The sequence below is a fragment of the Lontra canadensis genome, unplaced genomic scaffold (genome assembly GCF_010015895.1).
Source record: "Lontra canadensis isolate GAN:19392208 unplaced genomic scaffold, GSC_riverotter_1.0 scaffold82, whole genome shotgun sequence".
NCBI lineage: Eukaryota > Metazoa > Chordata > Mammalia > Carnivora > Mustelidae > Lontra > Lontra canadensis.
In genome coordinates, this window is record NW_022631076.1 from 1,720,987 (window position 1) to 1,745,016 (window position 24,030).

At 42.3% G+C, this 24,030-nt stretch overlaps 1 protein-coding gene and 1 pseudogene across 1 annotated transcript in view; both read right to left on the reverse strand.

The window, feature by feature from the left end:
- ONECUT2 (one cut homeobox 2) overlaps positions 1-24,030 on the reverse strand; it is a 47,117-nt gene that overhangs the window by 15,307 nt on the left and 7,780 nt on the right. The window lies entirely within an intron of this gene.
- LOC116882279 lies at positions 3,608-3,702 on the reverse strand (annotated as a pseudogene).

A 24,030-nucleotide genomic window follows, 5' to 3' on the forward strand; every position in this document is an offset into this window, starting at 1 on the left:
AATCAACCTATGAGGTACTTTGCAGTGAATGATACTGAGTCACAGAAGATTAAGCAAATTACTGAAGGTTACAGAGTGAGTAAAGGAGCTGGGTGCAAAGTCAGGTGGTCAGATTCCAGACTCCTTGTACCTAACAGCTACCTACACTGCTTCTCCAGGCAGAAACAGAACACTAGTTATAAGTTAATACAATTTTTTTAAAACCCAGAGACCCCAAGAGCCTCAATACTGAAATTACTAGTAAACAGATAAACTATTAAAATTAATATGAAAATTTAGCAAGGTTCATGGACTCAGTATCAGTAGACAAAAATCCTCTATAACACAACAAATAGAAAATGAAAAAGATACCACTTATAATAGGATCAAAACATCAAGTATATAGCACTAAATCTAACAATAGGTGTGCAAAATTTTGACAGAGAAAACTATAAGCTTTGTTGGAGAAATTAAAGAATATCTAAATAATATTATACTCAATATCCCATTGCTCAATATTATAGAGTTTAATTCTCTCCATGGGGAGCTATAGATTCAATCAAATCTCTAAGGAAAGTCTCAGCAGTTGGCTCTCCATTCCTCCTTTTCTCCTTTCTTGACTTTCAGTTTTGGGGATTTGACAAGCTGATTCTGAAATCTTTACGAGAATGCAAAAAATCAAAGGATGGTCAAGCTAGTCTTGCTAAAAAGAAAAAGATAGGAAGACTTGCTGTATCAACCATCAAGACAAGACCTTTAATAAGTCTATCATGGTGTGGTACTGGGATAAGGACAAATAACTAGACCAGTGGAACAGAAGACAAAGCCCACAAACAGATCCATGCACATATAGACACTTGATTTAACAACGAGATTTAATGACACTCGATTTAATGACAAGTGCTGTTTAATGACAATGTCGCTGCAGAATATAAGAAGAGTGTGTTCTTTCCAATAATGGAGCTGGGATAACTGGATAGGCATTCGGGCAGGGCTTAATTCTTAACCCTACCTTCACATAGGGGTTAAGAATAAGTTCTTAACACAGATCACAGACCATGTTAATGGCAAAACAATAAGGCTTATAGTAGGTAATATATAAGGTCCTATCCTCATAATCATGGGACAGATTTCTTAAGACTCAAAAAGTACTAACCAAAAGGGAAAAGATTTACAAATTAGAGCATATTAAAATTAAGAAATCTGCATATCAAAAGACACGAATAAGAGAATGAAAGGGAGAGTAAAAGAGAGCCATGGATATTTGCAGCACATAAGACAGACAAAGGGCCCGAATCCAGAATACATAAAATCTCTTGGAAAGCAATAAGAAAATGTCAGACATCTCAATAGAAAAACAGGCAAAGACTTGAACAGGCACTCACAAAAGAAGAAATCCAAATTTCCAGTAATTATACAAAAAGGCACAATTATTAGTCATCCAAAAATTACAAATGAAAAACAACATTACACATCCATCAAAATGGCTTAAATGTAAACTAAGTGCTGGAAAGGCTATGAGAACTCTCCTGCACTGCTGGTGGGACTGTAAATTGGTACAACGTTTTAGGAAACTATTTGACAGCATCTCATAAGGTTGAACATACACATGTCCTATGACCCAGAAATTCTTCCTCCTACATAGACCGTCTTGTTGTAGATGCTATCATATATTGGCACACTCTCTTGGCTGTCACCATTGTAGAGCATGCCAGCCCAACTCCCAATTGCCAGCACCTTTATCTCTTCGTCTAATGGCTTTCTCTGGTTACTAGACCCCGCTCTGTCCATATACAGGTCATGCCAGAAGGCTGGGGAGTCAATGCCCCCCTCCCAGGAGCTTCTCCCAATCAGTGAATGGTGAGTGCTGCCAGATAGAGACCTCAACACCCTTGTTTTCCAGGTGCAAGAACTCTGAGGCACGTTTTCTATGAACACACAAAGTTACTCAGTAGGTTTAAGCTCCCGCTGCCAGCTGTGGGAATGTGCTTGATAAAACAACACTTAGTGTGTTTCTTCCTTCCTGGTCTTACTTCTCTCCTCTACCAGTGCTTTCTGGGATCACCTTTCAAATAAATGACCTGTCTTAGAATCCTTTTTTCAGAGTCTGCTTCTGGGGGAACCCAGATAAAGAAAACCCTACAGGAAATGTATGCCAGGTACATTAGAGTCCATGTCCAAAAATGTTGAGAGCAGCTGTTTGTAATAAAACTAGAAACAATCCAAGCGCCCATCAACAGTAGAAAGGATATATTATGGCGTATTAATTTAATGGAATACTCTACAGCTTTGAAAAAAATACTACTACATGCAACAATGTGTAACAACACGAAGAGAGTGTTGAAAAAAAGAAGCCAGACAAAAAAGAAACACACACCAAGTGAATTTATTTCCATGAAGTTTTAAAAACCTGGCAAAACTAGTCATTAGGGATACATATTTGTGTTAAGAACTGTAAGACAAAGCCAAGAGATGATTATCTAAAAGGCAGGTTATTACTTAAATTTTATGATTGAGGAATGGGTTTTTGATAAGGAAAGGAAATATGGAGGACTTCTGGGGAGCTGGCAATATTCAATCTGCTTTACAATGATTTACTAAGCAATCTATTTATGTTTCATCACTCCTTGTATACGTGTTTTCTTTTATAATAATACATTTTAAAAAGCAGTAGGTTTTCTGTACACCAGACATAACCTATTAGAAAATGCATCAGAAAGAGAAATTTACAATAATACAAGTACCTGGGAATAACTATTAGCAAAAAAATGGAAAGACCAAAGCTAAAACTTTTCTTAATGAAAATACAAACAAAAATTTGGATAAGTGAACACTATATGCCTTATATATAATTGGAAAGGTCAAAATAATAAATAAATTGAAACTGATTCTATAATTCTTGGGAGAATGAAAGGGCAGGAAAGGCTAGGAAAATGCAGAAACAAAAGATGAAGAGGTAAAACATGCTTTACCAGATCTCAAGACTTTATAAAACAAAAACAATTTATGTAGTGTGATGTTGACATGGGAATTGATAGATCAATAATAGAGAAAAGAGTTCAGAAACAGACCCAAGTATATAGAAGAATTTACTGTATTTCAAAGTCTAAGAAAGGGATGAATTGTTCAGAAACTAGTGATGGATTAAGTGGTTATCCATTCAAGGAAAAAAATAGACACCAACGTCACATCATTTACAAAAAGAAATTTCTAGCAAAGAAAGAGTAAAGCTATCAGCACACTTAATGGTAAGAAACTTGAAGCTTTCCCACTAAGATGAGGTACGAGGGAGGAGACAAGGCAAGTGGCCCCTCTCACCACTCCTTTTCAACACTATACTGGAAGTCCTTGCTAATGCAATAAGGCAAGAAAGGAAGTAAAAGGTATACAGATTATGACGAAGGACATAAAAGTTCATTTATAGGTAACATGTTCATCTCTGCAGAAAATCCAAAAGAATCAAAACAAAAAACAAACTCAAAAAACAAAAACTCCTGGAACTAACAGCAATTAGAACGAGGCTGCAGGATGCAGGTTAATATACAAAAGTCAATTGCTTTCCCATATACCAATAATGAGTAAGTGGGATTTCAAATTAAGAACATAATACCATTTACATCAGCATCCAAAAGAGTTGAAGAGTTGGAAGAAGTTGAAATTTATACCTAGGTATAAATCTAATATATACTACACTTGATCTTAGCCAAAAGGCTGAGAAGTGACAGACAGACAGACACACACACACACACACACACACATAAGATCTATGAGAAAAAGCACAGATTCTGATGAACAAAATCTAAGAACTACATAAATGGACAGGTATTTCATGTTCATGGATAGGAGGACTCAGTACTGTCTAGAGGTCAGTTCTTCCTGACTTGGTCTATAGAGTCGGCGCAATCCCAATCAATCCCAGTAATTTATTTTATGGGTATTGACCAACTGATTCTAAAGTTTATACAGAGAGACAAAGACCCAGAATAGCCCACACCAATTTGAAGAGAACAAAGTTGGAGGGTGGACACTACATGACCTCAAGACTTCTTATAAAGCTACAGTAGTTCAGGGACCCCTGGGTGGCTCAGTGGGTTGAGCCTCTGCCTTCAGCTCAGGTCATGATCCCAGGGTCCTGGGATCTCTGCTCAGCAGGGAGCCTGCTTCCTCCTCTCTCTCTGCCTGCCTCTCTGCCTACTTGTGATCTCTTCCTCTGTCAAATAAATAAATAAAATCTTAAAAAAAAAAAAAAACTACAGTAGTCCAAACAGTGTGGTGTTGGTGAAAGAATGACAAATAGACCAGTAGGACAGAATAGAGTGCCTAAAAATGGACCCCCATAATTACAGTCAACAGATACAACGGAGCAAAGATAGTCTCTTCAACAAATGGGCTGGAACATCTGGATATTCACACGTTAAAAAAACAAAAACAAAAACAAAAAAGAATGCAGGCATAGACGTAACATCCTGCACAAAAACTGACTGAAAATGGATCAGAGACCTACATGTAAAACACAAAGCTATAAAACTAGAAGGTAACTAAGGAGAAAACCGAGATGACCTTGAATGTGGTGGTATCTTTTTAGAAATGACACTGAAGACACAATGTATGAAAGAAATAATGGATAAGCTAGACTTCATGAAAATTAAAAATTTCTGCTCTGCAAAAGCTAACATTAAAAGAATTAGAAGACAAGCCACATCTTGGGAGAAAATATTTGCTAAAGACACATCTCATAAAGAATTGTTATCCAAAATATATAAAGTACTCTTTAAACCCCCACAAAAACAAAAACAAAAACAAAAACACAAACACCCTCAACAAGAAAAGAAACATTCCAATTTAAAAAATGGGCCAATGACCTTAACAGAGACCTCACCAAAGAAGTTACACAGATGGCAAATGGCAAATAAGCATATGAAGAGATGCCCCATATGTCATCAGGGAAATATGTAAATTAAGACAACACTCTGATTACCACCACATACCCATTAGAATAACCAAAATTCTAACGTCAGTCCAGAGCAGGGACGTCAAATGCTGGCAAGGACGTGGAGTATCAGCAACTCTTACACAGTGCTGGAAGGAATGCAAAATAGTAGTTACTTCGGAAGACAGTTGGGCAGTTTCTCACAAAACTGAACATACTCTTACCATATGATCCAGAGATTGGGCTCCCTGGTATTTATCCGAAAGTGTTGACAACCACATCCGCACAAACTCTCGCACACAGATGTTTAGGGCAGTGTTATTCGTAACTGCCAAAACTCAGAAACAACCAAGATGTCCCTCGGCAAGTGAATGGGTGAATGAACTCTGGTCCATCCAGACAGTGGAATATTTATCATTTAGCACTAAAATGAAAGGAACTATCAGGCCATGAGAAGACATGGAGGACTCTTAAGTGCTCATCACTAAGAGAAGGAAGCCAATCTGAAAAGGCTACATATTGTGGGGTTCCAACTATCTGATGTTCTGGAAAAGGGAAAACTATGGAGAGGATACAAAGATCACTGACTGCCTGGGGAAGGGAGGGGAAGAGATGAACAGGCATGGCACAGAGGAGTTTTAAGGCAGTGAAAACACTCTGTATGATGATAATGGATACGTGTCATTAGACATTTGTCCAAACCCACAGAATGTACAACACCAAGAGTGAACACCAAGGGAAACTACGAGCTTGAGTGATTATGATATGTCAATTCAGGTTCCTTCTACTTAAAAAAAAAAAAAAAAAAGAAGTGTACTATTCTGGTGTGGTATGTTGATAGCAGGATCGGCAGTGCACATGTGGAGCAGGAGCTATATGGGAATTCTCTGTAGCTTCCTCTTCATTAAATGCTGTAAACCGAAAACTCTTGTAGAAAAAACAGTCTTAAAAAAATAAAGAGCCAAATGTTTAAAAATTACCTAAGAAGCAAAATGTATGAAATAGAACAACACAAAAAGGTTAATTTGATCACATGAAAGTGAAAAGAAACTTCAAAACAAAAGGAGTTTGGGAGAAAATGTTGGCAGTATATAAAACAAAGGAGTATTAGCATTCAGAATCAAAAGAAGTACAAAAAAAGAAAAAGAAAAAGAAAAGAAAAACAAATCAGCAAATTAAAAAATGGGCAAATCGTGTGAACAGAACATTTTCAGAAAAAGAAATATATATAACCAGTAGGTCTGTGAAAATATTCAGGCTCACCAGAAAGAAATCATGAACATGTAAATTAGAACAACACAAAATGCCATTTTTACCCATCAAGGATGAAAAAAAAAAAAAAAGGAAGGATGGACAATACATGAACTGTTCGCAAGTGTGGGGGAAATAGGTGTTTTCCCGCATTGCTCAATTTGGTCATCTCTATCAAAATTCAAACATGTGCTTCTCTACCACCCAGCACTCCAGCTCTCAGTGTCTGCCCCGGGGAGTACTCGCTCACACACCCAGGGATGTGTGCACAAGGCTGTTCAATCAACACTGCCCGGAAAATCCAGCAAACAGCAAAAATGGACAGTCCAACTGTCCATCTGTATAGGAGTGGCTAAGGAAATGAAAAGAGCCACGCCATGGGGTGCAGTGCAGCAGATCTGGGTTGGGTGGATCTCAGTCACACATAGAAACCAGGTGGTCTGACCACTGAATGAAAGCGGCAAGCTTCGGAATGGCGTGTGCCGTGCCATGGGACTTGTGCTAAAGCAGAACAGTGCGCAAACCGCGGAGATAAACATTTCTGTGGGTACCAGCCTCCATAAATAAACACATTGGAAGCACCTGGATTGGCAGACACCACTGTAGCTATAAGAGTGTCCATAGTGGGCAGTGATAAATAGACCGGAAGGGCCGCTGAGTAGCAAAGTCAGTTGAGTGTCTGACTCTTGGTTTCAGCTCAGGTCATGATCTTAGGGTTATGAGATTGAGCCCCGCGTTGGGCTCCACGCTCAGCTTGGGGTCTGCTTGAGGTTCCCTCCCTCTCTCTCCCTCTGCCGCTATCCCTGCTTGTGCTCTCTCTCTCTCTCTCTCTAAAATAGATGAATTAATTAAAAACAAAAAAAGGAGCACGAGTCTGCTCGAGGTTCACTCTCTCCCTCTGCTACTCCTCCTGCTCACGCATGTTCACACTCTCTCTCTAAAATAATAAATTAATTTTAAAAAGAGACCGGGGGGCTCCTGGGTGGCTCAGTGGGTTAAAGCCTCTGCTTTTGGCTCAGGTCATGATCTCAGGGTCCTCAGATCGAGCCCTGCATTGGGCTCTCTGCTCAGCAGGGAACCTGCTCCCCACCCCCCGCCTGCCTCTCTGCCTACCTGTGATCTCTGTCTGTCAAATAAATAAATAAAATCTTTAAAAAAAAAAAAAAAAAAGAGAGACTGGGATTACAGGAGGTGGGCAAAGGAGACTTCATCCTGATCATGAAGGTTTTGAGTTTTTACACAGAGAATGTTTTGATGCATTACCTAAGTAAGTAAAAAATAAATTTAATAAAAGCAAAATATTAATATGGTTGTCTTTGGGCAGTAGAACATTTTAGGTTTTCTATTTTTCTGCTGTCTAGTTTTTACGATTAAGAAAGCACTACAATATAAATGACCATCTATTTTTTAAAAATTGTGCTAAAATACATATAACAAAATTGACCACCTTAACCACTTTTAAGTGTACAGTTCATTAGTGTCTAATATATTCACATTATTGTGCAAGCAACTGCCAAAACTTTTTCATCTTGTAAGACGGGAAACTCTAGATCTGTTGAACAACAACCTCTCCTTCCTCCTCTCCCCAGCCCCTGGCAACCACCATGTCTCTCACTGTTTTTATGAATTTGATGACTTTAGATACCTCATGTAAATGAAGTCACCAGTATCTGTCTTTTTATGACTGGCTTATTTCACTTAGTATAATGTCCTCAAGGTTCATCCAGAAACTTGTCAGATGTTCCCTCCTTTCTAAGGCTGAATATTACCCCATTTTATGTATATACTACATCTTGTTTATCCATCTATTTTTTTTAAGATTTTATTTATTTATTTGAAAGAGAGGGAGGGAGAGAGAGATCATGGGCAGGGGGAGGGGCAAAGGAGAAGCAGACTCCCCACTGAGCAGACAGCCTGATGTGGGGCTCGATCCCAGGACCCTGGGATTATGACCTGAGCCAAAGGCAGACGCTAAACCAACTGAGCCACCCAGGCGCCCCATCTATTCATCTGCTGATGGACATTTGGTTGTACCCACCTTTGACTACTGTGAATAATGCTGTTATGAACACGGGTGTACAAATCTCTCTTAGAGACCCTGCCTCAACTCTTTCAGGTCTGTAGCCAGAATTGGTATTGCTGCATCATATGGTCATTTTATTTTCAGTTTTTTAAGGAACTGCCATATATATATATTTTTTTTTTTTCATAAAGGCTGCATCATTTTACATTCCCACCAATGGTGCACAAGGTTTCCAATTTCTCCACATCTATTGCTTGTTATTTTCTGGGTTTGTTTTTTTTTTTTTATAGCTGCCATCCTAATGGGTATGAGGTCCGATGAACTTTTAATGAAAACAACTGGCATCAGAACTCTGAGTGGGAAGCAGGCTTCCAGAGTGTAGCCGGTGCTGGGTCACACATCCGCGAGAACAGAAGAGAATTTGCTTGCCTTTGAGAAAGGCGGATTTCTCTGGGCACTATCCTGTCTGTACCTCAGGTTCCAGAAGAGGTTCAAGTGATGCTCACCTCCCACCAAAAAGCTCTGCCCCCACCCCATCCTCGTAAGCCCGTCCCTCCTCCCCCGTGGAAGACCAGTCCTCCCTGCAGACTTCCCTCCCTCCCTGCATCCAAGGGCAGGCACCGGGTGCAGCTGGAACTAGACCCCATCAGAGCCGCTCAAGATGTGTCTGTGGATCAGAACTAATGGCATTAGGCGATCACTCGGGGAATAGAGCTGCAATTACCCCCTCAGATGCGTTCTCCAAGATGACCACATGCAGAACACCGAGAGGGAGAGCAGATGAATCACCAAGTGAATTAACTGGAAGCTGCTCTAATTAGCGTTATAATTTTTCATGAAAACACTAATGAATATGAAATAATGTGGCCATAAAACCACTAGGACAATTAATGCCTGGGAGTAATTTGGGGTCAGGAAAGGATGCTAGAGACTGTTTAAATAGACTTGCGTGTTGAGCATTCAGAGGCCCATGGCTTCGAAATCTTCTATTAGCAAAAAAATTGCTACTTCAGAAAAGACAACGGTGGGGTGGCTGCAAGATTCCTTGCTTTTCTTGTTAAGCCTCCTGGCTTGGGAGTAAAGATGATGATGGGAACCAAAACAGGAGCTCGTCACAGAGTCAGACGAGAGCACAAGTGAATGCACAAAGAATGATTTGGGGACCACGAAAAGGAGGCAGGGCCCAGACACGCCGAAAGAAGAAAAGATGTTAAAAGAGGGAACCATTCTCAGCACTCTTAGCCTCATAATCACCTGGGTGTCTGAGAAAATGACTTTGTGATATGACCCCCGGCCTATGATCACGATGAGGATACAAGATGGCTGAGTCTTGTGGGCTGGGCTGAGATTTCCACATGGAAAGTCGTAATGTTCTATCAGACAGAGTTTGTGCTCAGCGCATGTCATGCCAAAATGGACTTTATCCCAACATAAGGTGTTAAGGATTCAGTGAGGACCTACTACGTGCCGAGCCGACTTCTGTGTGCTGGGCATGAGCTTCACAAAGTGTCCAGAATTGTTGAGCCTTAAAAGGACACAGTGGTGAGGGAGGAGGGGCGGAGAGGAAGAGTCAACAGTGCTGCTCTGTGTCTGATCAGTCTGAACGGAGCGTATCCTGAGACCAGTGCGCCGTCTGGCAATCCCTCTCATCACAGATTCCGCCAGTGAAAATGATGCAGAGGTTATGCCGAGGAACAGATGTGTCTCTGCCAAGCGGGATGGCATCTGCGGTGTGCAGCAAGCAAGAGGTAAGTGTGGCAAGTGCGGCGCTAAGCAGATCTCCCTTAGCCCGCACACCAACCACGTGATGCCCGACAGCAACCTTATCCCCATTACACAGAGAAAGTAACTGAGTCTCCCTAAAGAGAATTACTCACCTGAGGTCACACAGCTAACTAGTAAGTGGTGCAGCTGGGACACAAATTAGATCTGTCTGGCCCCAAAGCTCGTGCTCTCAATGACCACCCCAAGCAACACTCTTAACGTACAAAAATTACGGGAGAGTTGTTGACTCGGGCCAAATCTCCTACGGATATACAGAGAACTTACAGAAGGTGATATTATCCAACGGTAACAATGATACAGCGGAATGCATGCGCATTCAGGTGTTCCGAGCATCTATATGACTATATGACTTTGAAGACTCACAGTAACTTAATGATTGCTGTGGGCTGAATACTTGTGGCCCCCAAATTCACATGTTGAAAGCCTAACCCCCAAGGGTAATGGCATTAGTAGGTGGGGTCTTTGGGAGGTGCTTAAGTCATGAAGATGGGGCCCTTCACCAACAGGCTTAGTATCTTTATGCAAGAGGCTCCAGAGAGATCCCATCTCTTCGTCCACAGGAGGACACAATGACATGTCTGGGATCCAGAGGAGGGTCCTCACCCTACCATGCTGGCACACAGCCCCCCCACCCCCGATCTCAGACTTCCAGACTCTGGAACTGTGAGCAATACATTTCTGCAGCTTCTAAACTACCTGGTTGGTGGTATTTTGTTATAGCAGCAGGAATGGACTAAGACGAGATAAGGATAAACCTGAAGACCTTGACAGGTCCTAGGGAAGTCTGAAATGTTTAAAGGCTAATTAACAGTGCAGCAAAAAGCAGTTCTTTGGGGCTATCTTTTTCCCCAAGATTTTGTTTCTTTGAGAGAGACAGAACAAGCAGTGGAGAGGGATGGTGGTGGGGGTGGCAGGGAGAGAAAGAAAGAGAGAAAGAGAAGCTGGTTGTTTTGACCTGGAGTATGAGCTTATCCACAGGAGTCCCTGGACTCCAGTAATCCATGAAAGAAGTTATGAATTTTGTTCACAATGCTCAGACTTTCCACTGAGCAGAGAGCCTGAAGTGGGGCTCAATCCCAGGACCCTGAAATCATGACCTGAGCCAAAGGCAGATGCTTAACCGACTGAGCTACACAGGCACCCCTCTTTGGGACTATTTTTAAAAATATTAAAGAATTGCCAATGGAGTGTCGGCCCTCCAATTACAGCTTTATCACCGCAGGTTCCCTTGCCATAGAATTTAATGGAGTGGCTGTCTCAGGAAGAGCTAGCATAAAAGAGGAGGAGGGTCTGCTTTTCTCGTCTTCAGCAGCAGAGTGGGTGGAACTGGGAGATAAGGCCTTTCTCCTGTTTCTTGCTTTTAACGATACAAAACATTGAGAATCACACTTCTTCCACTGGGGATGAACCCTCAGACCACTCGCTCTATTTGCTTTCAAACCCAGTCTGGAATTCTACCCTCTTGGCTGTGCAAATACGATTACGTAGGAAGCTGGTTGCCTTGAGCTGGAGTGTGAGCTTTTCCACAGGAGTCCCTGGACTCCAGTAATCCATGAAAGAAGTTATGAATTTTGTTCACCATACTCAGGATCTGAATAAATAAGCCTGCCGAGCCACAGGCATAGAAGTGCAAGGACATTTTGGAATTACAAAGTTCAGTAACCAGGGACAGCTCGTTATAATAACAGGAGACTACGTCTGCCTGATGAGGGTGTCATTTTTTTCCCATCTGTGGGAAGTCTACACACTGGGTATTCATTCATAGGATGCCATTTCATATGTACGCAGAACGAATCTGGCCAAACCAAGTTATCTGCCCAATGGAACTCAAAAATATTTCTCAATTTAATTTTAAACAGACCTTGATGTGAAGGAAATTTAATTAGGTAAGTAATATAGAACACAATGAAATGTCGGTCAAAATTGCTTCCAAAGGTTTAAAATGTTTTCCTTTTCAGACAATGTAGTTAGAACAGCTGAGATATCTATGTTGGTACAATGTCTTGAAAAGTGGGGCTCGGAGATCAATGCAGTCACCTCTCTGAATTAAGTATGCACAAATGAGAGCAACTGAGATCCATATAAATCAGCTCAAGTAGCCCTCTGTGTGCCAGACCATTAGGGGACAGGCAGAGAAGAAGGAAGATGTAAATAAACACATTATCTGGGGTATTCTCACTAATGGAAGGCATCTCTTAACACCCGCATTAAGAATCAAGATAGAACTGTCTGGTGTTTTTAACATTGCTTATGTTTTAAAAAAAATAATGCCCCAGATGTAGAACCTAAGTTTAAAAACAAACAAATAAAGAAAAACAAACCTTTGACATTGTCGGAGTCACAAATGAGCAAATCTTTTGATCTTTTGGATATCGTCTCCCAATCACTTCCATATTTGTTGGCAAACTCTAAGCAAAGTGTTTGCCGTGTTTGGATTTTGTTGGCACAGAATAACAGAGGTCCAAATTGAATGACTTAACTTCTATAGGCATCAGATATTTGGTGGTTATGTCAGTGGGAAAAGAGAGGAAAAATGGGAAATAAAGCCTTATTTAAAAATAAAAGGTGGGGGGAGGTGCCTGGGTGGCTCAGTCGTTGAGCGTCTTCTTTCGGCTTAGGTCATGACGCCAGGGTCCTGGGACTGAGCTTCTCATCAGGCTCCCTGCTCAGTGGGAAGCCTCCTTCTTCCTCTCCCACTCCCCCTGCTTGTGTTCCCTCTTTTGCTGTGTATCTCTCTGTCAAATAAACAAATTAAATGTTTTTGAAAATTAAAAAAAAAATACCTGTAGAGTGCATGTGGGTTCCCTGGAGGGGACCTTCTGTTAGGACACTAGAGCTGCGTGACCCTGGGGATCATATGGCATTCTGTATATATAACTACATATAACTATGTACATACAACTACATGTTAGGCCCTGCACTAGTGCTAAAGGGAAGATGGAGAAAAGCAAAGCTCAGGAGGCCTGTCTGCTATGATCTAGAAGAGCCCATCAGGCATGTCCACAAATAGACATGGTACAAAGATATATGGCTTCCATCAAGTTGGCCATAGGTTTGTTACTTGTATAAAATATAACAAAGTATACTGAAATATTTCCATATTTATTGCCAAATTTCTTATTCTATCTTATCCCTACCATAGGATTGGCTTCTTGCAAAATTAGAAGTGAACTAAAATATATGGTATTACGTAGACTGCAGAATAAAAAGTTCCAGTTCACCCTTCCCTGTACTCACGCTCCATGCCATGTAACCATGCGGCACCCTCCCACTGTCTCTGGGCTCAACCACGTAACATGCTTTCGCCAATGGTATGTTCCAGACTATGTTATTGCTTGCACTTTCCCCTTTGCCACTGCATGCAACGGACACGCTCATACCTACAGTGGCTCCAGAAAAGGATGGGAAGCATGTGGAGCAGAGCCCCCCAAAAACACATGACCAAGCCAACTGAACCAAAGATGCATGAGCAAGCCTAGCAGGGACAAGCCTAGATCAACCGAATCCTGCAAATTTGTGAGAAGAAAAAAAATGTTTATTGTTGAATGTTGAAATTGGGGGATGGTTTGTTTCTTGGCATTGTTATGGCAATAGGTAACTGATACGTAGCATGTAATAGAATTTCAGTAAAATTTGTACTTTACTTTCTTTCTTTCCCCCTCTTCAATATTCAAAGTCACCTCTCCTTTAGGTCACCACTCTAAGTAAAGTGATTCTGTGGGGAAGTCCTGAAGACAGCCCAGCAGCCTGTTACCTGACAACTGCTTTATACAGATCATCTCTAATACTTACAGCTGTTCTCCAAGGTGGACATATTATTCCCATTTGATAAAGGGGGAAACCGAGACTCAGAGCAGTTAGGTTAGAGCTAGTAAATGGCAGAGTTAGAAGCGAAGAGCATTCATTCTACTGTACTAACCCACTGCTACTTCTGTAAGGTCAGCTGGGTGAAGGGGTGGTGACAAAGGAACTTTTGGTACCTCCAAACCCTTCCCAACACCCCAGGAGAGAAGGATCTGGGTTGTGTAGATACAGTTCCCAGGCCCTGCTGTTGACTCCCACTCTTCTTAGCTTGGGGCTCACATGGGGATATGCCTATCCCAGGGAATTTCAGAACTCTAAGGAAGCAGAACACTTGGCCTCCAGAGTTGGTATGGTTATTAGCAGAGAAGTCCACCTACTTCTCCTGTTGATTTTCCTCCCTTTCCCCTCTAATTCAATCAGCTACCTACTCCCCACTCTGCCTTTATTAACTGAATTTGCAGCATCTGCCTATGGAAGCCCAAGTCCAAAACTCTAGGTGGAAAACTGGTCCGGGAGGAGTGAGTTCAACAGTTCTGCATCTGCTGGGTCCAACGTGATTCCTCTGGGTGGATGGCAGAGGAGGAGGCTGAGGTCCCAGGCATAAGAGAGAAAAGGAGAGTGTGTGGTGTTTGTCGTTAGCCCATGGTGTCCCAGCTAGAGAAGAGTGTGGCCCTTACTAGGTGGTCTTTAGACAGGCCCTAGGGCTATCTCCTGCTCTGCTCAACCTGCCTATCTCTGGAAAATTGGTTGGGCTATGCACAGCACCTGAAAGACAGTCACTTAACTCAACTGCTTACAGAGAAGACCTAATTATCATGCAGCCCAAAGTGCATGCAAATTAAAGGCATCAGGAAAGAAAAATCTGGGATGTGTTAATGTTAACACTAAATTGTTTATATATGCTCAGTTTTCTTAGTTACTCATGTAATACAGAGATCAAAAAAACATAACTGTAGAATAGATAAAACATCTCAAGGCAATAAATAAATCCCACCTAAGATGGACAGCAAATTCTCTTAGTTTCAATTTGGAAGTTGAGATAACCATAAAATCTTTTTGTTCAATCCTACATGGATATTACAAAGGTAAACGAGGATTTCTCCACTTAAATCTTAAAAATCCAGTAAAATGAAAGGTTAAAAAAATAGTTAATTTTTCCCATTCTTAACTACTTAGTTCTGTACTGTATAGGCAGAACTGGTATATCCAGAAGTTTTTGAACTGCTGGGTTGCAAAGATCGCAGGTAATTTTGTTTACGGACACATTTGCCAGAAAAAAAGGAAATGAGAAAGGAAAAGCATAAACTTGAGACTATAAATGTTGATCTCTGGCTTTTTTCCTTATAGGTTAAATTTAAGGCAATAATCTAAGAATTCGCAGTATATGGAGTAATGGCCATTGAAATGCAAACTTAGTTTACTGGTAACTAAAATGACTTGAAAGAGTACAGCAGTCCCTCTGATTTGCTGATGTGTTTGCAGGCATCAATGTTCTAAAATATTCAGTTTTGGGGTGCCTGGGTGGCTCAGTGGGTTAAGCCTCTGACTTTGGCTCAGGTCATGATCTCAGGGTCCTGGGATTGAGTCCCGCATCAGGCTCTCTGCTTGGAAGGGAGCCTGCTTCCTCCTCTCTCTCTCTCTCTCTCTGCCTACTTGTGATCTCTCTGTCTGTCAAATAAATAAACAAAATCTTTAAAAAAAATAAAACATTCAGTTTTGTGTGGAAGTAGAAGAGCCCTTGTTATTAACTGGCTATCATGAGTACTGTTTTCTCCATATTAAGGTTATCTCTCATTTCAGATTGACATAGGAATCTATTTTGTGGTATGTAAGCAAGAATTTCTGTCAATGACCAAAACACGTATAGAAAAGAATATCCTTTTTTGAAGAGCAGAGTCTAAAAAAAATGCCAGATATAAGTCAACATGCACCTGTTCCTTGCAAGAGTGATGGAAATTAGGGGAACCCATAAAGACAGGTGAGAGTCCATCAAAGGTCTCACTTGGAAAAAAAAATGCCTAATGGGGTCAGCTGTGAACCAGTAGCTGTGGGATATAATATATAATATTACAATATTACCATATCTCCTCTCCAGAGTTGTAGGGAGATATAGGAGAGGTCTAGAGGTCTAGAGACCACAGCTAAGAAGCAGCTCAGTACTTTGGAATGGAGGATTGCAGCCAGAGTTCAGGAAAGAAAGAGAAAAGAATGGGCTAGAGTAGGATGGGAACATCCACAGAAGGAAGAATTGAGGTGGCCAGGAAGGGATGTGGAGAGAGACAGGAAATAAGGCATTCTGGGTAGGGAGGAAAAGAGTGTGCAAAAAGACATGGTCATGGCAAAAAAGATAACGTATGAGCAGAATAGCAAGGAAGACCACCTAATTGGAGCAGGTTACCTTGGGGGACTAGTGTCAACTGGTAAAATGGGTTCTGATTCTAGTGTCTAGTCATTGTCACTTTACCTCCCTCACCTCATTGATGACAATATGAAGCTTTGGATAAGATTTAACCCCACTTCAAGATTCCCTTTAAAACTCACGCATATCTATAATATCTTAGCTTAGGGGGAAAATGACATTGATGAGAACTTGATATTGTGAAATATGAAATACTGCTCTGAAATGATGCACCAATACAGATGATTCTTTTTCAGATGTCATTGATTTGGGACACTTGGGTGGCTCAGTCAGTTAAGCATCTGCCTGCAGCTCAGGTCATGATCCCAGGGTCCTAGAATTGAGTCCTGCATCGGGCTCTTTGCTCAGCGAGGAGCCTGCTTCTCCCTCTGCCTGCTGCTCCCCCTGCTTGTGCGCTCTCTCTCTCTCTCTCTCTGAAAAATAAATAAATAAAGTCTAAAAAAAATTTTTTTTAAATGCCATCTACTAACTTGAGGGAATAAAGTGGGAAGAAACAGTGTCATACAAAAGAAAACTATTTATTAATTTATTCACAGGTCCTTATTGGCTGCCTATTATATAATATATCCAACTTTTGCTCTTGTGGAACTTAGAATCTTTGGCAGGAACACACTAACAAATTAGTAGGTGATACCTGTTTATGTTCTATGTGCAATGGGAGGGGTTGTCCAAGGGCATCCCAATTTAGGAGACTAGAGAAGACTTTCTAGAGGCAAGGACATCTAAGCCAAAATCTGAAACTGAGCTCAAGTTAGTTGAATAAGGAAAAAAACGTTCTAGGCTAAAGGAATGGCCTGAGGTGTTTGGCAAGCTAGCAGTAGTGCAGCACGGCTGGCGCAAAGTGAAGGGGTAGCAGTATGAGATGATGCTGAACGTGTCAGGAGTCAGTCCATCCGGGGACTGGCACACACGGCTTAGGGACCTGCACCTTCATCCAATGGTCACAGATCGCTAACAAAGAGTTTTAAATAATGGTGTAATGTGATCATATTTGGATTCCAGAAAAATCACTCTGGCTTAAGGTTGGAAAATGGATGGAAGAAATCAAGACTGGAGATAGGGAGACCAGTCAGGAGGCTGTTGAAGTTGGGATGACTCCAACTAAAGAAGCAGCACAGGGAATGGAGAGACACAGACAGATATTTAGGAGGTAAAATCCATATGGCTATTATGGTTGACTCAAGGGGAAAGAGGAAAAGGAAAGAGTCCAAATTGATCTCCCAGCTTATGGTGTGTACAAAGGGGTATTACTGAAAGAGGGAATAAAAGAAAAGACTCACATATGGTTGTAGTGGTGAGGGGGTCAGAGTGAGGCAAGAACATGAGTTCACTTTGAGGTAAACTGAATTTGAGGGTTCAGGCAAAGATGTTCAGATGCAGAAGGAAATAAGGACCTGGAGCTAGGAGAGACATCAGGGCTGGAGAGAGATGGAGAAGACCTCATCTTAGAGAGACATGGTAACCGAATGGATGAGATCTTCCAGGGTGAGTATGGTGAGCATAAAAATGAAATAGCCTTGGTCAGAATGCTGAGCTAGATGGACAGAGCAAGAGAAGCCCAGAAAGGAGACTGACAAGGAGTGGCCAGAAGACTAACAATGAGAAAAAGAGAGTCTAGTATTATTTTAGAAGTCAAGTGAAGAAAGGGTTTAAAGGTGCAGGTGGTCAGCAGTGTGTCAAATGCTGAGGAAAGCCCACGTTTAAAATAAGAACTGAGAAGTGTCCACTGGGTTTGGCTACAAAAACTTCAACAGTGACACCAATAAGAGATGGTTTAGTGAACAGGGCTGGCTAGAAGCAGCCTGCAGAGGGCTGGGCCTGAAGGGGGAAGCAAAGAAAAGGCCCGGAGTTAAGGCAACTCCAGAAGTGAAGAGAGAGGGAAAAGATGAAGTTAGAACAGGTGTTGGGGTGGGGGTGCATTGTTTAAAAAGATAAGAAAAACTGTAGCCCAAAAATGTGGATGGGAAAAAGGTAATAGAGAGGGGAGGTTAAAAGCACAGGGAAGGCTGGGGTCCTGAGAAGGCAGGAGAAACAAGCGCCCAGAATCAGCTTGAGAAATTGGCCTTTATCAGAAAGCAGTCTCTTCCTTTTCAGAAGAATAAAAGAGAAAGGAAGAGAGGCTGCACAATGGGATGAATAAAGCATGCACTTTTGTGCCTTGAACATGAACTGAACTCCGGTATACATTAGGAGACAACTGAATCCAAGATTTAAAAAAAAAAAAAAATCTCTTAGATTTGGGAACCTGTCATACTCTTTCAGAAAAGCAAAAAGTTCTTTACCTCACTCATTTTTTAGTGTTTGGAATAAAAAAAGACTAGAAGTCCCGTTCATAGTGCAGTCTTGTTGAAATATCTTTTGAAATGCACACAGAATTCACAAGAAAAGAGATGTAATTAAGTACAAGCCCTTGCAGTGTACTGCCTTATTTTAATAAGATGCACTGATCCATTTAAAATGGACTAAAACAAGGCTTAGCTCACTGTCAAATCCGTGTTTTACTGGAAAAGGTTTTGATGGTGTAACCCAACAACTGCTAAGAAATGCATGTCTGCAAATTCAAAGATTATACAGCTTTCAGGAACTGCTTTACTCAGTGTTTATCAAATAGATTTAAAACCAGTTCTTAGATCTGATTTAAATATGTTCCTGCTCATTTCTAGGGCAAAATTTTAGCATTTAGACAAAGAAAATTATTTCTTTTTAATATTGGCAGGGAATGCTCTCTCACATTTGTTTTGTTTTGGGCTGTATTTTCCTTCTTTTCATCTAAGAGCCACTAGGAACTTAAGATGAATTGTCACAGGAAGGACAATCTCATCTATCATGTCCTTGACTTTCTTTTAAAGTGGACACACTTGTCTGTTCCTGTGCCCTATCTCCCTGAGAACCACTTCAGCAATAAATTAGGCTTGAACTAAAATTCCTTGAAATAAAGCAAAAGTTTTACATTCTAATTAGCTTTGGGAGGGGCTCCTAGGTGGCTCAGTTGGTTGAGTGTCTGGCTTTTCTTTTCCGCTCAGGTCAGGACCTCAGAGTTGTGGGATCGAGATCTGCATCAAGCTCCATGCTCAGCGTGGAGTCCACTCGAGATTCTCTCCCTTCTCCTCTGCCCCTCCCCTCTTCTAAAATAAATAAATAATTAAAATTCCTTATTAGCTTTGGGAAGTCAAAGGCCATTCTACCAGAAACCCAAAGCGGTATGAGTCGTGCAGACCAAAAGAACCCACCTGTCTCTTTTCTCTGGAATAAAAACACAAAGCAGAGCAACTAACTAAAAACGGTCAGAGTCAGGGGGTCTGTGCCTAATGTTAGCTCTCACCCTGTGTGGCCTGGAGGAAGGCACTCGACCTTCGCCCACAGGAGTGGTGCAGAGGTGCTTAAAGAGAGCCCATCCAAGATGACTCTCAAGAAATCAAACCCAGCTTCAAGATTTATTGGAGGTAGTGATGTCCCTTAGTTGGCTTTCCCTGCAACATTACTGCTGATACAATGTGAGAATATTGTTTAATATAACGAGAACCATGTTTTCAAAAGTTAGCATGCGGGGTGGGTTGGGGTGGAGGAAAGCATCCATTTGTGCACACCTGTGTGCGAGGCAACCAGACTGTAAACCTTGAAAGGAAATCCAAAGCTAAAATATCATATTAAGAGTGGCCATCAGCGTCTGCACGAGGCCGTAACATGGAGTAAAACAGTTCAATCCCTCAGCCCCCCAACAGAGGTAATGCTCTTCCTCTTTGGAAGGAAAGGGTCGTTTAGCATCTTTTGTCCTCTCACTCAGCATAGCCTCCTCTCCCTCTATTATCGTTGACCTCACACAGAGAACGGAAGCCATGAGGCGCCAGAGGAAAATCTGAGGCCCGTTTCTGTCTGGCGCGCTGAGATCTAAAGAGCTGGAGCTACTGATCAGGGTCCTGCCCAGACTTAACCCGAACAGAGAGCCCATCTTTCTTCTCCGGGTTGAGATGGAAACTCGCTCAGAGCCTCGTGCAAGCGCGCAGGCTCTGGGGCGCTGTTCGTGGTGCTGACGCCCGCGCTAAAGCGCGGAGGCGGCAACCCACCCACAGGCGCTAGGCAGCCAGGGGCGCTGGGCCGAGATCGATGTGAGGCGCGTCTGGAAACAGCTGCTTCCCACAGACCTACAGCCCGCTCCACGGTTTGGCTCCACATCTAGCTCACTGGCTCACTTCTTTGCAACTGCAAAGCGGCTGGTTCACTTTTTCTCATCCCGGGGGATTTCACAGGGCCCACCTCCGGCTCGCTAATTTGGCATATCTTTCCTGATGTCCTCCCTCACCAATACTAATTCTCTCCAACCCCCTCTCCTTTGTACAATACATTACTTTTGCAGAGCACCTTACAGCTGGCTCGGCTCTCACTGGCATCACCAGCTGAGCCATTTCTCCCACACACATAACCATTCCTCTTCTCTCCCACAGATATTTTTTGCTTTCTCCATCCCTCCTCTCCCAAGCAGGAGGAGACTATCGCCTCAACATGCAGGGTGGGAAAATCATCTCGCTCACCACAGCAGGCCCACCGGTTTCTCTTTGATGATGAATTAGGAGAGGCAGAGGCTAGAGTCCCAACGGACAAGAAAAAGTCCCTCAAGAAAATGTGCGTAGCGGTCTGGAGACCGGGGATGGGGACACACACTAGAAGTAAAGCAAAGGAAGGGGACACATGCTAGAAGCACCTCGGGGTGGGGGGTGGGGGGTGAGGTTCAAGGCTTGTTGCAGTTAGAAGACTCCCGGCAGGTGGCACTCTAGCCCAAGGTGCTCTCCACAGAAGCTGGGACTGTGCTGGGGCTCCACCTCAAACCTTCTTTCTGCTAAACAACTCCCCCACCACGTCCCAGCCATGTTTGCAGGTCTATCTTCCTCTTGATCCAAGCACTTACCCAGACTATATTCCTGCTAATAAGCACCGTTTGCACAATTCTACTTACTGTAATGCACAACAAACAAAACATAAATAGAAAAGAGAGGGTTAGTGGGAGGATTTTTTTTTTTTCCCCTAGGGTGATTGATGGTGCTCAGATCAGAACTGTTTAATCATCAATAACATGATTCAGCAATTGGGAAATGTAAACAAATTGTGCAACTGCTTGCTGCAGTCGAAGCCCTGAAGGGGCCTACAGCCCTGAGCCAAGTGTGGGGAAGGCAATGCCAGCAGAATGCCCCCTCCCTCCCACCAGGGCAGAGCTGGCTATGCCTACAGCCTGACTGGCGTGACCTTTGGCTTTTGCAGCACACACACGATTGGGCTGGGGTTAATAGCACTTTGCAGGGAGCTCCAATTGAGTAAACAAAAAATGCCTTGCCCTGTTCTAATGGAGCACATTATTAGGAGGCCTAAGCCTTCATCCAGGCCCCTGCAGCTGCTCTGCAGGTCAGTGCTACCAATAAAGCAATTAGCCAATGAGAAAACTCTTCTTCCCCGAGGGGGACTGTGAGGGTTTTGTTGCAGTTGCTGTGCTTTGCTTTGGGTTTTTAAACAGGCAATCCAAGTTGATCTGAGCCTCTTACATCAGACTCCAGGATGAGGACAGTGAAATTGTGTGTTTGCTGAGTGTGATATTTTAAGGGACTGGACCCTTGCTCAACATAGCCTGGAGAGCTCACTGCTTCCTGTTCAATTAACCTGAACCATAGCTGAACTCTGCCCTTTGAACTCACTCAGCAGATAAATACATTAGCTCACCTAAGGAATCATTAATATTTTTCAATCACAGAAAACAAACATGAATGTCTGAACACAACCCAAGAGATAGTCAATTAGGAATAATGCATGTACCATGTTGGAAAAAAAAATCACAAATGGATGTTATTTACAGAACAAAAAAGGGTCAAGGAAGAAATGAAATGGATTGTGCCAATAGTTCTGGAAACAAAGGGGACTTTCATTTTCATATCTGCAAACATGAGGGATACTGGGGAATATTTAGCGATTCCTATTCCATCTACCTGCTCTTTAAATAAATTTTTTAAAAAGGGTGTCCCTTCTGTTGGCCTGGTTTCTACCTACTTCCATCAGAACACAAAACCCCAAGCCCTTTCTCTTCTGGAGTGACTTCAGTGTCCATGCTCAAATACATAACCCAAAATGTTGCATTTCTGGGGAAAGTTCTATTCTATTCCTCATTTGCTACAAATGAGCCAAAACAATTTTTATGGAAGTATTAACTGCTTTTAAGTACCAGTTTGAATGAACCAAGCTAGTGGCTGATTGAAATAATTTTATAGTAGAAAATGATGTTCCTGACTTTGTGACTCTAGCATATAAACAGATCTGTGTTTGTGTGTGTGATGTATGTGTGTAAAAAAGGAGAGAGAGAGAGAGAGAGAGATGCTAAGTGCATCTATTTTGTTCTTAACCCTGCATGTCGTCTTAGAAGAATGAGAAAAAACATCTCCAACCGACTCATTACACATTTCAGTTTGATTCAATTTCACTTCCCACAATTCTGCCTCCTGACCCCTCCCCTCCACCCCCCTCTACTTTTCATTTTTGTTTGGTTTGGAGTGTGGGCTTAATGCCCAGCTATCCTAGATGAGAACACTTAAAGGAATATCACAAGCACGAAGGGTAAATCTATTGAACGAGGGTCTTTAACTATGTGGTTTCCTTAAAGGGAAAGGTTGGATCAATAGGATCAATATGAAAGGTTTCCCTGGCCCTGCATAAAAGGGTAAGGGCTTCTCTTTTCACTGGTTTAACTTTACTCTCTGACAAATGCAAATCAATGGATCTGTGTTTACAACAGATTCCCTAACAGACTCAACTTGGGTAAAGCCCAGAGCCTCGCCCTGGGGGTGGGGAGTCCGGGCTTGCTCCAGGAGGATGCTCTAGGGCAGAGCTTCAAGCTCAAGGCCCTGTGGATAGAGTAAGGAGTGAGCTGCCAATAGCTACCACTCACCGTTAAAGAAGGGGCTCCTGGCCCAATGAGATCCTGATGCTGCTGCCTGTGGAATACCAAATAGGTTCCTCCAAGGATGTCTCAACCCAAGGATAGAGCCCAGATTCCTAGGACCTTGTGAGCCAGTCACTGTTCTTTCCTACCTATGTAGATTTGTGGAGTTAATTACACAGAGGGAGTGGGAATGAAATATCTAAAATCGGAGCAGCCCTTTCTTAGACGGTAACTGGCTCTCTTAGCAATGGCAAGGCAAACCACTAAACGTGTGGGTTCTTTTCCTCTTAATTTTACCTTTCCCTTTAAAAATGTGATGCTTTCCAGAGATTACATGACTTCAAGTCAATACCAGTTACAGAGAAATTATTTTTCTTCCTGCAGGAGAAAGTATATGTATATTTGATTATACGAACCAAAGTCCGATGCTGATTAAATTACACTGGAGGTGTGCTTCCAACCCAAACAAAGTCTGCATTCTACAGAAGAGTAATGGATCTTCCAATGGCGACAAAAGCACCAAGGTGGAACACGGACCCTCCCTTCCCTTGGGGGCAATTTGCGTGCAGACGGCTTTCCATAAAAAATGTCCACAACTTCTAGGAACCCTGCTCCCCAAGGAAGACTATCTATCTGTATATGCATGTCGCCAGCCTGCCTTTGTGTTTTGCCCATCCTGTACCTTGTTGGGCACCAGACGGGCTGAATTACCCAGCAAGTTTCCCTTCCTCCCCTCTCCCTGCACTTAGGAGAGAACCTATGCACATTTTCCAGAGTTGTTGGCTTGAGTGAGACTTGGGAAACAAAAAGCCTTTCCCAAAGGCAATGAAGTGGGGTAGGGGACAGAGTGGGTGAAGAGGGGTGCCGATGGGCCTCCCGCGCCTGAAGGAGGCTCTGCACATGATAGCCTAAATGAGCCCACT